Raw genomic sequence first — 17342 nt, 5'->3', positions numbered from 1 at the left:
CCCGATCAAAAACTTATCCTTGCCACGTGATATACTGCCCATGGATACTTGCCAAGCCATTCTCCGTTCTCTCTCTATCTCTCTCTCTCTTCTTCTCTCCTCCGACCTGGTCCTGCCTGCCCTCCCTGACCGGCAGTCTGACTGACTGACTGCCTACCTTGAGACTGCCTGATTTCGTATCCTCGCATATCCACGGTCGAAGGGATCTGCCTCGCTTCGTCCGCGGCGTCGTACGCGCTGCCCGTACGCCGTCGCCTCACCATTAAAGTGACGCCCGCTGAGATTTGTATTTGCATAACCCACCGGCCACGTACCAATCGGCGTTATCGACGAGTGCTCGTGAACGACGAGTGGCATCGCCTTTCCGGCGTCGCTTGGACCGAGTCGCGTGGGAACCTGAGAGCGGGATCACATCGTGCGCTTCGTTGCACGAGTGACTTCAATCGGCTCTCGTTCAGTCTTACTTGCTGCCCGATGTGTTTCGCTTACAACTAGAAAGGTATCTTGGTGAAAAGTGCTTTCAATAAATAATTCCCCACGCGCGCGCACTTGACGTAGAAAGGAGAACTAATTGTACGTCTTATTGAAGTATAAAAATCGAATACGAGCTAAAGAAGTCATCGTTGAGCCTAAAGCTCTGAGAGTATGGCCATCAGTCGAGCGCGAATCTATCCTATCGTATAATACGGCTTTTTCAGGCGGTTAAAAATAAAATTCCGCACCGCCAGGTTGAGTTGAGATATTCCCGTGGAAGTGCGCGTAGGCTACGTTAAGCGTGAAGCGTCCAGCGCCGGGTGTTCGTGCTTAACGTTTAGTCTCGCGGTCTCGCGCAACGACTCCCGGGGGAGGCGCGCGCCCCGTGAGGGCGGCGGAGAAAAATGGTGATCCGAGGCGGAAAGCGGCACAGCCAAAGGAGCATCATCCGCGTGTATACGCGCCGGTCGTTCCGTGGCCGGCACGCACACGTGCTGCGCGACGAGCAACCGCCGTCTCGTATCACATCGTCCGCGCAGTGTGGGAACCCGCGCCGCCGAGAGACAGGGGGAGGGAGAGGGAGCAAGAGAGAGAGAGAGAGAGAGAGCGAGAGAAAGAGAGAAAGGGAGGTGATCGAGAGGAAGAAAAGAGGAAGGAGCGCGGCGACTCCGAACGCGGCGGAGTAGCATTTAATCAGAGCCTCGCGTCGAAGTGCACGGTACACGTGTACGTATACCGCGGGAGGTGGGAAGGGGAGGGGAAGTAGAAGAGAGCGGTATATGGTTCGGTTAGTTTTTGCTCGGGAGGTTGCCTGGAAATTGGCGCCAAATTAGTAAGGAGGACGAGGCGAGGCTCACGGTGCCTTGGGCTGCGTGACGCGAGACATTAAAAGTAACCTCTGCTCTTGTACACCCCCGTCCCTCCGCCGATCGCTGCTGCTCCTCTCCCGCCCCTCCCTGTCTCCCCCTCGCCCCGTCCTTCCCGTTCTGCCGTCGTTCTACCCGGACCCCATCCTTCTCGCTCTTCCTCCATGCAGCATCACAACAACTCTTCCTTCCTCCTCCCCGTATCTTCTTCTTCTTCTTCTTCTTCTTCTTCGCCTCTTCCTCTTCCTCCTCTTCCTCCTCCTCCGCAAAGATGTCCGTACTCCGGAGGAACGGGCAGCAGCTTAGAACTCCTCGGCCTCCCAGTAATCACGTCCGCCCAACGAAAGGAAACGAGAGAAAAAGGAGGAATTCGCACTTACACCAAACTCAGGTCTGCGCGTAGCGATTGGGGGGTAGGTAGGTAAGGAGCGAGAGCGGGGGGGCAAAGGGGGGACGCGGAGGGAAGCGTGTGATACCGAGCCGAGGCCGTTCGAGGATGGTCGTTGTCGAAAAAGGGTATCACGCCAACGGTCGCGAGAGAACCAGGCCGTCCCCCCTCCCTGCTTCCCGGACCCCCGAATTGCCGGTACCATAGCGCACGGAATGACGCTGACGGGACCAGCAGCGACCGGAGTATCTCACGGGCCTGAGCGTTTTTGTCGCTGGCACCCTCGGTAAACGCGAGCGGCACCGGGGAATTTTTGAAAAACGACGAGAAAGGGGCGGGAGGAGGGGACGTTTTACAGCAAATTTGTAGGCGCCGCGCTTGTTCTCCGCAAACGGGGGGAGCATGAACGCGGAGAAATTAACGCTCGTCCGCAGAGAACTCGGGGCTTTCTGGAATTTTAAACATACACACCGCTCGGGAGCGATTAGACGTTCGTTTCTTCGAGGACGATTCTGCGAAATGAGCGCCAGTGATTAAAATACGTGAGAAATCTGCCATGTGCTCACAGATGTATTTATCGAGGATCGAGCTTAGGAGTTAATTAGATAATATCGATAATTCGAAGAAGCAATCCCTTGGCTTATCGCGCAGTGTGAAAACTGTTACAGATCCACCGTTTACAACGATTATCGTGGAGCTTATTGGACATCGTTGAACGACGACGATATCACGTAGAGTATCGCCGGCGTCTCGCGATACCTACACCTCAGAACCTATTTAGATCGATTCCACGTCGAGTTTTGTAAAACACAACCGTGGAGAGATAAGCATAGATTCGGTGGTCATTCACTCGGCGAGACCGGTCGTTCGCTAGGTGGTGCACCCACAGCCCGGTGATTTGACTACCATTTCCATCCGGAGGGAGCCTGGCGGGCCGCTCGAACACGACTAAAACGCTACTCCCATTACGGATAGACCCGGGTCCTGATTTGCACCGGCGATAGCGCCGGCACACCGCCAGGCGTAGAGAACGCCGGCCGATGAAAAAGGAGGTGAACGACGAGAAGGGGGTGGGCGCAGAGGGAAGAGAAATCCTCCGTTCGCCGCGCGCTGCGCGGGGGACTCACCTCCGGTCGACGAGGCGGCAGCTGCGTTTCTCGGCCGCCGTGCGTGCGCTGCGCACGCACAGGGTGCCCCCGAAGAGATAGAGAACGTGAGAGGGAGAGAAAGTCGAGAGAGAGATAGAGAGAGAGAGAGAGGGAGGGAGGGAGAGAGAGAGAAGATTATAGATGCGTCGCGGTGATCACAGACAAACGTTTAAATCGCTAAACGTCAAATTACACGCGGCTTGGGCCCCTCCCGCCCCCTCTCTCGGGTACCGTCGACCGTGGAAGATAATAACAGCCCTCGCATAGATTCGGATAGCTGCCGACTTTTGGTACCATCCTCGTCGACAGCTGCGGTCATCCATCGCACGTAGACTCGTTCGAGGCTTGCGATCGTTAAGTAGTTACGATCGCGCCACGCGCACGGTCATCTGAGAGGCGAGCGGACGCGCGCTTCGGCCTAAAACGGATGCAGCAATGCACAGGCTGTGGCAGAGAGAGAGAGAGAGGGGGGGAGCGCGGGATATCTCCCCAATCCGTTAATCTTGGCACGCGCGAGAAAGAACGCGCCGTTAAATCTGATTCTGGAGTCCTGATTTTGTAATCTCGATCTTCCACCCGCTTCGTCGTCGTCGAAGCTCATTTGCAGAATGCGCGGCCGCCACTTTCTAAACGCGGTCCGCGACGAAAGAGGAAGAGAGGAGCTTCGCGCGTACGCGTCGATCTTACCACGGCAGATTCCTCGAGGTGCTTCCTTTAGAATCGCGACCGCACACGACGCGTCGACACGGCGGGTCACTCCGAGTCAGTAACATCAATTAGCGTCCTCTCCCGCGCGTTCAGTTCTTTGCGCCCGGACGATCCGAGCAGCGAGCAGCGAGCAGCGAGCACCGGCGCGCGCTTAAATGTCCACGGACCTATTCCGTGCCGTGGTCCCGACAAAAGGAAGCGGCGAGGCCGCGCCGTCACCGGCCGCGCGATGACATATGAGCTACCGGGCTCTTTGTGTCGCCTTGAATACCGCTTAAATTGGGGAACGCGAGCCATCAAGGGGCTACTGAACGTCGCCCCGCGGACATCGCGATTTATCACCGTTCCGCGTACCACCGGGAACGCGAGGCTAATCAGATCCGGCGAGAGCGCGCCAAGGAAAATAAAACCTTCAAAAATGAAGAAGAAAAAAAAGAAGACTGAAACGATTAGGCTAAAATTGGTGCAATCGCGACCAGCCCGTCCGACGATCGGCCGATCTGGTTCGTCGCGAGGGCGCGAGGAAACTAACGACTCGTTAATGACGGTCTTGCGAAACACGTACGGCGGAACGGCGCGCCGAATCGGCGATCGAAGTGGATCGGCCATCCGCTTTTCTGCACCGCTCTGGCGCGGCGCCGGTGAGAGGTGATCGACAAAACGTCATTCGTCGCCCTCATTAGGAGTTTCTAGATCTCGTTACCGATTTTGCGCAATCGGCAGTCCGTTACACACGGACGATTTAGCACCGTTAAGTCGCTAGAGACCAAACTAATCATTACGTATGGGAGGGTGAACTGGAAGAGGAGGTGTACAGGTCATCGACCTGTATTCGCAGTCTACATTTAGCGCCGATAATCGTTTACTTTCATGGAAAATAAGGTCTCTCTTTCTCTCTCTCTCTCTCTCCCCCCCTCTCTTTCCCCTTCTCTCTCTCTGTCTTTATCTCCATCTCCAAGAATCGCTCTTGTCTTCGAAGTCCTTTTGGTTCACGGAATCACCGTCCAGGAAAATTGCACGACGTATCTTTAGTTATTATCCACGTTCGGCGGAGACCTGTAACTTACATCGTCGAGATAGCTTAACAAAATAGATGATCGGAACTCGCGCGCGCGCTCGACGAGCGCTAAAAATGTCGGCCGAGGGGGAGGGGGGAGGGAGTAAGGGGAGCGGGAGAGGGGTCCGCGGCGTATATACACGCCAGGTAGATATATAAGGAGCAGATGCGTCTGTCATTAATATGAGCGGGCCGGGCTATTAATAACCGGTTAATGAGGCACTCTCGTCCCTCGCCGTCCCCATCCCTGCCGCCCCCGCTTCGCTGTCGTATGTGCGTGAGTATGGGACCGACTGTGTACGCTCGTATCGCGCCACCGCGGATAAGGGAGACGATCGTGCACGTATTACACGTACACGCGCGCGCGTGTTTTCACGCGCGCCCACGAATCGCATTGTACTCGCGCCCGCACGGTCGTCAAAGGGCCCCGCCGAACGTCGTGATTTATAATCGACCGCGTGCAGCAGCGGATGAAAAGGATGCGCAGGAGCGGAGACGGGGGGAGGGGGCGGAGAAAGGGACGCGATTGAGACTGAAGACTCCCGTTTCAGTGAAAACACGGCGATATGGAACGCAAGGGCCTGAGCGGAATGGCTGTGTTGTATCCTTAAAACACAAGACAGTTATTGTGCGTTACTTTAAGGCCCGGTCTGCAATGAGCCGTTCAAAGGGGGTAACCGCTTGATGTAATCGTGGGACAGTGTCTCCGAAATCATTATGAAATCCTTACGAAATCCCCGTGTAATCGTTTTGTCTTAATTTTCAAGTTTCTTCACTTGTTAGACAATAAACGTTAAATTTGAACGTTTCTTTACTCTGGGAAAAAATTTTGACCGTTTTGCTTCCTCATAGAGGAAGCTTTGTTTTTTTGTAGTTAAGCAACTTAACATTTCGGTTAGTGCCTCTCTAGGGGGAAACCGCTGACCAAAATCTTGTACACCAATGCCCACTAATTAATACCATTTGTTAATTGTTTTGAACCAAAAAATGAGTCCCACAGCGTGAAACGTTTTCTCGCTTTTATCTGTCCAACAACTAAAATTGTTCACCGCTGAGTCAACGACGCTGGCCGCTCTAGATTAATAATGGTTATTGATCGGACGAGGTATCAGAGCGGAAAAGCAAAACGAGCGAGTCCCAATACCAAGTCATTCGCTTAACGTATCGAAACCGATTAGACTAATCTCGACCGACGAGGGGTGGGGGGGGGGATCGCTAGACAAGAGGAATCCAATTTAACACCTCCGGGAGACCAGTGTCGATCGTATCGGCGCCGGAAACACGAGATTCTTATCGACAACTTTAGTCGCGACGTACAATCACGGAATTAACGTATCGAGTTAAATTGCATCGGGCGCGCCAGCTACGCACAATTGCAACAATCCAATATTTTTCCCTCCCCGGGTTGCGCGAATTTCGCACGTTTCGACCGAATGATCTCGAAACGAGGGTAAGGTAAACGCGAAATATTTCCATCGACTCTCTCAGGTAGACTGGTATCCCTGTCGTCCCCCTAGATCCGCAGGTAAGTTTCACACCATGCACCAAAGAAGAAGACCGGGGGAGGGCAGGGGGGGGCGGGGGACCGACGGGGGGTTGGCCTCCGATAATTAAATGAGAACCCCTGAGTATACGAACGCAGGAACGCCCACGCCATGCATCAACCGTGACGTAGATAGGTAACGCCGCTGCAGATGGAGAAGATGGTCCTCCGAGATATACCCCCGCGGTCGGTCTTCCACCTTAGTTAGGGTCAGCTATCTCGCGCGACCCATCTCCGCCTATCCAATCACACACCGCGCACCGCGTATATGGCACGCAAGCGATAATACACGGTGTCCCAATTATCCCGCGACACGGCAAGGGCCCCGTGTCGGCGAGCGCGAGCGAGCGAGCAAGCTCGCTCGCTCGCTCGCTCGCGCTCGCCGTGAGAGCATTTTCAACACGCCCCCGTTGCTGCCCCCTGGCCCCCTCGCCCCGGTCGGGGCCCCACTGGTGGACGGCGACGAGTGTATCGGTTCCACGTTGTAAATCGCGAACACTCCGACCCGACTCTCCGCCATCGACAGGCATTCCAGCAGCTTGGAAGAGCCCGTTCGCTTTTTGTTACTTATTCCCTCGCTCGTTTTTAAACGGGTTATTATCTTTGAGAATCCTCCGTCGAAGAGGTGCTCTCGATTATTCGTAAAGTCTAAAAATATATATTGTAACTGAAAATTCGATCGGTCGACCCTTAATTATCGCGGTGCATTCGAGTATTGTTTGCGTATGCTTAAGGGCGGACAACGAAAAAGAAAAGCCGACAAGTTTCTACTATAAAGTAAGATAGTACGTTTAAATCGTCCACCTTTGTACTACGCTGCTAATGTAGCTCTGCATAAATAACGTATTCCCTCAAATAAGGGGAGAACGATAAATAAAAGAGGCGAAAAAGACGTTTGTAGCGAACAACGCCTATTAGCAACGGATAGCCAATTTAACGCACGCAAGTCTGGAGCGTTACGCTCGTCCCTTTCGAAATCCGGAGCAACAAAACGGTGCTGCAGTCTATTGAAAGCAACATCTTTAACTTCGCGCCACGCTCGAAAACGTATGGGGTGTACAATTTCAGTCCGACCGCGATCCCTCACGTCCCTTTCGCGTTTCGCATTCGAGCCACGGACTGATCGATTAATTTGTCTTCACCGAGAAAAATCGCGGGAATTAATGAACATTCTGAATCTCTAAGCTCACGTAACACGTAAGCCCTCAGGACGCCCATAGCCTGATGTTCGACCTAATTCGCGCTTCAGCCTGTCGTAAACTCGACTTCCTTTATGCACCTGCATAATGGCGTGTTAGGGGCGTAAAACCGGCTACTTCGCTCTCGAAAAATGGTTATTGTATATATATTTATCGTGGAACGGCTCCAAGTGGGGCGCTAGAACGTCGAAAGGATTTCCATAGCACGTCTTCGACCGTGACAGCGACGAAGGAGGCGCGAATTCAGCTCTTAAGTGCTTGAGCGAACGGCGATACTATACCCGTCCAATTTTTCTTAACATTTAGTGTCATAGCAAAGAGCTAGTCACGGAGATGCATCGGATATACAACATAAAGACGCGACGAGAAACGTAGGACAAGACGAAATACTCTTCTTACTCGCCACTGTGCGATTAAAACACCGACCGCAACAGACTTTATTTTTAACAAATACGCACGCATAAATGTACTAAGCAGGCATCTAAACATGATGCATAGAATGTCATACGTGTATGATTGAGAATCGATGCGCCACCCATAAGTGACGCGTGGTAGCAGTAATGCTTTAAACTTTGACTGCCCAAAATAATCGTAAAAATCTATGCGTAAAACGCTAATTGTAAGCAGCGCGTTTGCGCTTCTTCTGTCCCTCCGAAAAATACCACGATAAGTATCGTAAGTAAAAGAAAAATTTACTGTACATACGTACAGTTTTTAATTTATTTTTAATGAATTGGATGGAGACATTTCTATTGCAAAGCTTAATCAAATTTTGAGAACTGCGATCCAAGCTGAATCGCATGATCAAGTTTGCCGCGGCGCATGATACTTTTCGATACGTAAAGTGAGCTGCGTGATCGCGCTGCGTGGCACTCGAACGGTTAATGCAACGCTGATTGCGAAGAAAATCGCGAGAAACACGTGCGAGCTGCATCAGATGGTCCCGGGCCGTACAATCGAAAGACGCGATGGAGGTGTACCACGCCCTTGTCGCCACGGCCAGCCAATCCCTGCTGTCGCCTGTGTCGCTCTGTGGTGGGGACAGAGGACAGCGACATTCTGAGTCGTGGAGGACGGAAGCGCAGCATGGCGAGGAAATCCAATACACGTGTCTCCGCTCTTAATTCGGGGGTAGTGCCTAACGCGCGTCGCGAGCTGATTCGTTGGGGGGGAGGGAATCAGGTGACACTTCGCGTGACCTATCGTCGCGCCGTTGCGTGGTAAGAAAGCGACATTGTCGCAGCGGGGTTAGCTAAAGCTGTTATTTCTCCATTTCAGCGGGATACTTATTTAATTTTCGTCCAGATAGAATCTGTTCTAAGTGTTCTATCCTGTTGTGCCACTAGGAATGTTACGTTGAATAATACTATGATATTGGAACACTTGCGATCGCAGCGCGCTTAATTAAAAAGTTGACACGTTTCGAAGTTTTTGATAAAAAGAAGCGCATAAAATATATTTATATTATGCGACGAGACTTTTAAGCTACGTTCCTTCTTACAAAATACTGTTCAAACCGGACACGGATTGTAAAGATAAAAAATACGTAGACTAAGTATTTATATGCATGTACGTTCTCATAATAAAGCTTGCTAAACGATCTATAATGTGTGTCAGAATGCAGGATAGAGTTCTATTTATAATTTTGTGTGCCGTGTAATAAACGAGAAGCGTTTGGACAATTAGAAAATATACATATATAAAATACATGTATATTAAAATAGACATTGAAATCCATATGTGCATTGTGGATACTAGCCTTGTGATGAATCGATTACCACTTTTGCACTCGGAAGGTTCAGATCCAAAAGGCGCCAAATAATAAAGCGCTTCTCTCTTTTTCTCTTTCTTGTATGTGTTAAGTCTTGACTTGTTAAGCTTCCGATTTCATTCGGTTTATGTTCCGTCTATGCATACATGTCACGTATTATTATTCCATTTTGCTCTCCCATTCTCAGACCTAACGACAGCAAATGAAGTGACAACGAAAGAAGAACCAGGCCCTCAAAAGCGAGAGCCCCACCCACGAAGGGCGGTGACGGTGCCTGTGTCGCAGACTGCGGAGGGAAAAATCCCCGACGACGAGCAGCACCTGGTCTGGTCCCGGTTGGCGACACTAAACGCCGTAGGGAAAGGGACAACGGCGTGGTCCGCGCTCGGGGGAGGGCACGAGGACGGTGGACGGGGCGGCCGGGTGAGGGGCGACGCGCGGGGGCATCGGGCATCGTCGAGTGACAAACTCAGAGAGGAGTTGTCACCGCACTCTCGGCGAATCAGGGGCCCCGGATAGACGCAGAGAGGAGGGAAGAGAGAGAAAGAGAGAAAGAGAGAGGGAACGAGAGGACGTCAAGGCGCAAGCGCTCGCGACCCGCTGGACACGCGGGCGACACATCGATCCACGGTTCCACAACCTCCACCCCCGCTCGCGTCCCGCCGCTCTCACCGCTCTTCCCACCCCTCTTTCTTCTCCTCTTCTTCCTCTTCCTCCTAGACCACCCCCCTCGCCCCATCCTCGCACTTCTCCTTCGGGAACCCCTCGTGCTTTGTCCCTCCATCCGCCATCGTCTCCATCTACCACCCCCACATCCACCTCCGTCTCCTTTCCTTGATTAAACCGCGCTCGCTGCCGCCGCCGCGTTGTTGCTCGTGAAAGTATCAGGCTCTCTCGGGCGGCGCGGGGGATTTCCTGTTACATCCGCGGGGGATGAGAGAGGGTGCGCGGAGGCTGCACAGCTTCGCACATTGCTAAGGATTAATAAGGTGATTTTTAGAAAATTTTCTTGGTGCTGTAATCGACGAGCGACGTTATCGAAATAATTATCCAATCGAGTAACAGTTGAATCGATAATTGCCGGCTCCCGCGCGTATATCTTATTTACGTTACAACCGCATTTTACAATCTCTTCCCTGTGTAATAGAGTTTATAAGATAAATAAAGAGTATCGACGGGTTTAAGGTTCTTTTATCAATCGTCAAAGATGAAAGGCTCGATAAAATACAAACCCGATTCAACCGCGTGTCGGAGAAAGAAGTTTCATCTCAAAATATCTATAATTGCGTATTGGATTCGTATTCCCCGAGAGCCGGGAAGAAACCAACATCGCCGCTAAGACTTTACGGCTAAAGGCGGAATTACGACTCTTCGAGATGTACGGAAGTCAGCTTCGGGCTTCGGACTTAATCGGCTAAATAGAAGTAAAAATCAACCGGGGGATCGATCGTCGCGCGGCCCGTACCCCGAAGACCAAGCCGAGACCAACCCTCCGGGAATATCGATCTCGATCTCCGCCGGACGAAAGGCAAGGGAGCACATCCGGACGCCTCTCGCGCAATGTCCGTCGTACTTAGAGTATCGATTCCCTCTCGCACCTCCGCCTTGCAGGAGCTCGTAGTCGGGTGAAGGAGGGGACACGGAGGGGGTGGGCACTGGCCGACAGGCTTACTCGCGTCTCATGGACGACAAGAGGGTGATATATTACCACGAACTACCCACTGGGACCCCACGCCACCGCCAGCGCCAGCTACCACCTCCTCACACGCTCCCTCCTCCCTCTCTCTCTCGCCCCGTCGCTCTTCCTTCGTTTTCTTTCCTACCACCCACCGTCCCCTTTCCTTCCGCAGCCCGGTGGCGGCTCTTCAAACTACCCTTCCTCCCCGTCCTCCTACTCCTCTTCCTACCCCGTCATTCCTCCCTCGTCCCCGTCCTCGTGCCCGTCCTGCGAGCTTTATTCGAAGGAAGATCCATCTCCATAATGGCCCCCACGCCCATAGACTTCTCACACGCTCTATCCGCATTGTATATACGCCGTCCTGGAAACTCACGAGCTCGACGACCACACGTACGTACGTAAATAATATGTACATACAGGGGGTATGTACCGGCTGTCTCAAGAATCGAGCACGTTCCTTCGACTCGGCGAATTCCTCGGCGAGTCCGCGGTGGATTTTTAGTGCCGAAATGTCGTAGAATACGCAGGAGTCAGATATTTTCGCGGACATGTGGTCACGGTAAACGTCAATGCTATTAATTGTCACTCTTTAGACTTTCGCAATGCTGCGACACCAGCACATAACATTCTACCTAAAAGGAAGAACAATTTACACAATGCCTCCTTTCATACCAGATTATCAATATTAATTGTACAATTTGACTTTCGCTGTCATAATATTCGCACAAATATATTTCGATAGCTTATAATTATGTAGCTATTGGTAGTGTCAATTCGTATCCCACGAGAGATTATGAATCTAAAGTATTAATATTTGATTCAAATCCAGAAGTGTATCCTTCGGAGTGAATTTCTTCGTCAAAGCAAAGTCCATATGCGAGATCGAACGAGGAACGAAGTGTCTTTACTTCGTCGCGTAACGGAAACTCGATTGGTCCTTAATTTTCGCCGAGCTACTCCGCAATTTAGGTGTCAGACGTTCCACCTACGAGGAGATCCCACGTATCCACGCGCATGTATATGCGCGGAGACGTCTCGGAGGGACCGATCGACTGACAGGAACCAGAGATTTTTTTGGCACAACGCTCGAGAAGTGTGCTCGTAGACCGACTTCGTCGGCCGATGACGTGTATCCCTCGGTGGCGTGCAGAATACGAGGGAGAAGAGGGGGTTGACGAGAGAGGCCGGGCGGGTGGCTCTTCGCGTTCGACGCATCCTTCCTAGAGCGAACCGTATGAGCCCTTTTTCCGAACGCCTCTCACGGAGCAGATATCTACATTTGGGATTTCACGCGAGCATCTCGGAAAGCCGGGAGCAGAGGGAGAGGAGAGCGAAAGAGAGACAGAGAGAGAGAGAGAGAGAGAGGGAGAGAGGGGACGAGCGAGAGCCGGCTCGCCGGGAGTTCTCACGCTATACGTTGCATTCTGCCCACCTCTTATAATTCTTTCTTTGCCCTCCTACTCGTATCTCGGGGTATACCCGGCTCGACAGCGGCACGAACCTTTCGGGGGCGAAGCTCTCATTATGCGTGTCCAATCCACTCGCGAACGGCACGAAGATCGCCTCGGAGATCGCGAGAGTGTATCCCCCTGCCGGGGGGATCCTAGTATGTGTCGGTATGTACGTACGCATATCTCTCCCTCGTGAGCGTAATGTGTAGCTCCATTCTTCCGAAACTCCTGGCGTATGCCATAGAAAGTTCTTATTGTTAGAAAATTGACTTTAAAAAAATTTTGCTATACACTTAGAGAGCAGTACGCATGCACGGGATGCCTAGTAATATATACCGTATAGTAAACCTTCGAACGGGTTTCAGATTTGACGGACTGGACAAATAATATGATACGATAAATTAATTAATAATTTAAAAAATCTTGAACCTAATAAAACAGTCAAAAGAAAGCACGTGAACTTAAATGTGGCAAGGAAATTAGAGCTAATTGAGAAATTAGCAAAATACTCTTCAACTACATTTTTTTGGTAGTTGAAGAATATGTAATATTTATTCACCAAAAACTGCGAGGAAATATTACGTACTCTATATTATAATTTGCTAATTTTATATTATGCTAATTGTTATTGTATTAGTTTTTTTACATTAAGCAATGAAAAGTGGTAAAAAGGTCTCCCTCGGTTTAATGGACTTTCGGCATTAATGGACACCTTCTCGCCCTATTAGTCCACTAAATTGAAAATTTGCATGGAAGAAAAGTTAAATATATGTAACTAAATAATTTTATATGTCTACGAATATGTGAAATCGAACATTTCTTCAACATGCATTGTATAAGATATTCGAAAGAATTATATTGCACAAGGGGAATTGTTAATTATTGAGTCCTTTAAAATTTATTCTTCCTCGAAGAAAATGAGGCGCAATCGGGACGCAATCTTAAAACAGTCGTCACGTATCGCCGTTTCTCCAAACTATCGTTAACAAAGTTCCCACCCCCTTGTCGCTAAAACGGTGAGTCGCTCCCTCGCAGCCGCGTCCCTCGAAGAGAAGCAGCTGAGAAGCTACGTTCTCGAGACGGACGTCCGGTCGGGCGGCCGGCCAGTTGGGATTTAAATTTTCGCCGAAGGATAAAAAATTATGAAAATCCGCGGGCGCGCCGAGACGTATACACCTGCCGCCTGGGTTCGCAGGAGTTTTCCCGCGACGCGGGCCGGCGGGGAGAGCGGCGGCGGTGGCGGCGGACAGATTAAGCTTAGGAGGGAGATTTATGGGCGAGCGTGTAACGAGCAACTTTTTCATGGGATGCGCACGCCGGGGTTAGCCTCCGGGGGTGGGATTAGCATAAGATCCAGCAGCTGCAGACCGCGCGCGTCGAGGTCCCCGTCCGCTCCTACGCGTCGCTCTCTCCCCCGAGTTTTATTCCGCGCAAGAGGGAAGCCCTCCCGCCTCCGCCGCCGTTGCCTCCGATTTGACCCGGAGTGACGTTCTTCCCCGCGATGCCCCGTGGAAGATGCGTGATCGCTTAATCAACGCCCCGCAATTTAGTCCACTTTTGCCGCGAGTACAAAGTATCGAACCCTCTCTCTCTCTCTTCATTGTTGACAAGGAGTTCGCTGTAACTAACGCAACATTAGTGGTAATGGGTATACATTCAACTATACGTGCCGGTCAAGAGAGCACCGGATGCGCCTCGAATGCATTTTGGCTTTAGCATAATTGCTCGTAAAGGCCCGAGGTAATGCGTCGATTACGCCACCGCATGCCGCGGCTCTACGCCACGACTGCTGACACCGCGCATCAATCGTATATCCCTGAATATTCAATTAAGTATACCGCCTTGCCCCTCCGACCGCCTTGTCCCCCTTCATTTTTCTGCCTCCATACATCTCGCTCTTCCGCAATCATTCTCCGACCTGCGTCGATCCGCAGCCCCCGATCGCCGTCGATCGCCATTAAATCTCGCCACGGCAATAATTGGGAGACGTTCCATACACGCGCGAGATCTCATCTCGCAAAGCTCTGCGAACTTTGTATTATCAAATAATAACTGGGAACTGCAAATTACCGTTTTCGTTAATTAGCGCTTTAAGCAGATTAAGAGGCAATGGAATGATCGCTGGATCTATCGCCAGATCCCGGTAGAATCTCACAGGCTATTGTTAAAATTGTAATATCTCCTCAAGAAGTATATTTATGTTACAATTACTGTATTATCATAGACCTCACGTTGCGAGATATTATTGCGCGCTTATTACGAGTATTGTGTTATAATATATCTAAATTTGTGCGTATAATAATACACGGTTCCATGCTACTTTATGTAAATAAACGCGCAATAATCTCAATTGCGACAATGATAAGTAGTTTTCGCCCCCTCCTGGGAGACAAATTGTTAGGAACAATACGGAACGCGTTCTTTGAAGAGGGAAGCTTCGATTATTGCCTCGGTAGACTTAATGGATACTTGTCGCGACAGCAGCAGCCGTGCACCTTTCCGAGGCGACTGTCACTGAAAGTCTGGACCGACAGAGAGGCTGCGCCACAGCCGTACCGGCTGCCTCGGACCTCCTAAGGTTGGATATTAATGAGAGGATATAGAAACGGCCACCTCACACCACTCCGGATCTCGGCAGCGGACTCACGGATCGTCTCTGATGGAGAGAGGTTACCGAGAGGCCTCCACCTCCTCCTGCTCCCCGTCCTCCTCCTCCCACCTCCACCTCGTGAGATGAGAGCCGAAGAGAAGCATCGGCACAGAGGAGGAGTACGAGGTAGGGAGTACCAGGGAGGGTCTCCACCCTACGACGAGATCGTGGAGGGAGGACGTCGTCGGGTTACGAGAAAACGAGAGAAAGATGAAGGAGGAAGAGAGATAGAGAGAGAAAGGGATAAGCGAGGGAGGTAAGAGGTAGGAAGAGAGAGGGACGCGGAACGAGAGACAGAGGGAAGGTAAAGAGGTGGGGGAGGAGGTGGTGGAGGACGAGGACGAGGACGACCAGGAGGAAACGGAGGTCGGGTGGCTCGGTGAGAGGCAGGGAGTGAAAAAGGCGCGAGCGGGAGAGAGATGAAGCGCGAGGGATGGAGAGACATACTGAAAGAGAAAGAGAGAGAGAGAGAGAGCGAGCGAGAGAAAGAGGAAGAGGGAGGATGAGATCTGGACCCCGCGTAGGAGACGTTCAATACTGTAGCAACGACGCTGAGGCAGCGCCATTGGCTACCATTTTCTCTCTATACCTTCTAGGCATACACCTTGTACTCTATTCCGGTCTACTCCACTTTATTCCCGCTTCGCTTCCATGCCCTCTCTCCGTTTCATTTCCTTTCCCGCCTCGTCCCTCTCCCTCGCGGCGCTCTCGCGCCGTTCGCGAGGATGGCATACTGGGATCGGGACGAGAAAGAGAAAAACCTTTTTCGCCTTTCCGCTAAATTCGTGAGGATTAAACGCGGATCGAAACGGGGGTTTATTTTTTCAGAAATAGCGAGACACATCACTCGCGAAACAAGTCGTATCGGATTGATCAAAAAGTTTCTTTTCTCTCGATCTCGTTTCCCGTGGATATTATATACGTTATTATTTGCGCTTCTGCTGTGGGTTACAGTTATTTATTCACATTTATAACCGAAATACTCCACAACTTTGGACGGCTCGAGGATAGGGCTCGCGCTACTTCGAGATCACTTAGACTTCCACCCAATTAAACTCCTCTCGATGTGTGTACAAGCATGTAATAATATCTATATTCACCTCTGCTTCGCGCCTCCGTAATTTTCGCGTCTTGCTCTGTTGTTCGCCGCTGTAACACTAACACGACGTGTATCCTATAATCTCTACTCTCTTTAAATATTCTACAGGTATTCCGGGAATATCAGCATTAATAAAAATTATTTACATACTCATTTCCGAAAGAAAGGGGGAGAAAAAGTGTTTCTCCCTTTCGCCAATCTCTTGTGTGGTCGTGTAGCTTAACATCCGAAAAATTTAGACTCTTAACGATACCAAAATACCATCGGGGCTGCGGTAACTTTCCAAGTAGAACATAGTAGTCATGAAAACATCAAGATGACATCATTTTTTGATCATTTTTTTTATGCATCATGGCGACGTCAAAATAGCCCACCGAGAGCACCTATTTGCGACATCATTAAGACATCAAACGTTGTAAAAATGATCGTGTTTTACAAAGCAAAGTTAATTAAATATTATACATTAAAAATAAATTGAAGTAATATAAGATAAACATAATATACTGATCATGTAATCGGTAATAATGTATTATTATACACGTCACGAATATCATAAAACAGCATGTCATAAATCAGTCATTGCACAGTAAATCTTGATGTCGATCATTTTATGACGTAAAATTCGTCATTTTAATGTCACACTGACGTTTTTGCGATTAACTTGTTCTACTTGGGTTCTCAAGTTCCCATGGGAGAAACGACATATCGAAAACGGGAAAGAAAGAAAAAAAAAGGGGAGAACGTCGCTTTCCGCTATAAAAGGTAAAAGATATTCGTAAAGGAAGATCCAGGGAGTCTAAACGTGTGCCATCCCCCCTAATCGACCGCCGTCCCCGTGAGGTGCATTTTCCCGCGTCCGCCGTATATTTTTTTGGTCAAATAATTAACGGACGTTACTCACGCGCGAGTGAACAACGCGCGTACTTTTGCCAGGTAATGCTGCCATGGCTACGTTGATATCTCGCGGGAATAGAAATAGTTGTAATTTTAATTAACCCGATGATTACGCCGTGCACTCTCGCCGGGGATCGCGTACGCGGTAATTTTGCTGTACATACAGTAGATAAATATACGATCGCTGTGCCGTGCTAAACAATGCTCTCCCGTGATCGTTCTCTTGAACGCACCGTTAATATATACCGTCATACATCTCAGTTCTGAGAGGCAAAACGTTGCGTCTTCTTTATAACGCGTTGCCTCCCGTTCACCGTACTGATCCGCTTGCCATTTGCATCTCTCTGTACGCGCTATTCTCCATCTTCCTTTAAGGGTCAGTTTCACAAACGTCGGTTAACTGTTAACCAGAGTTC

The sequence above is a fragment of the Vollenhovia emeryi genome, unplaced genomic scaffold, assembly GCF_000949405.1.
Source record: "Vollenhovia emeryi isolate VEMERY1.0 unplaced genomic scaffold, V.emery_V1.0 DF939153.1, whole genome shotgun sequence".
Taxonomy (NCBI): Eukaryota; Metazoa; Arthropoda; class Insecta; order Hymenoptera; family Formicidae; genus Vollenhovia; species Vollenhovia emeryi.
The sequence above is the reverse complement of the archived record's forward strand: the minus strand, read 5'-3'. Positions refer to the sequence as shown.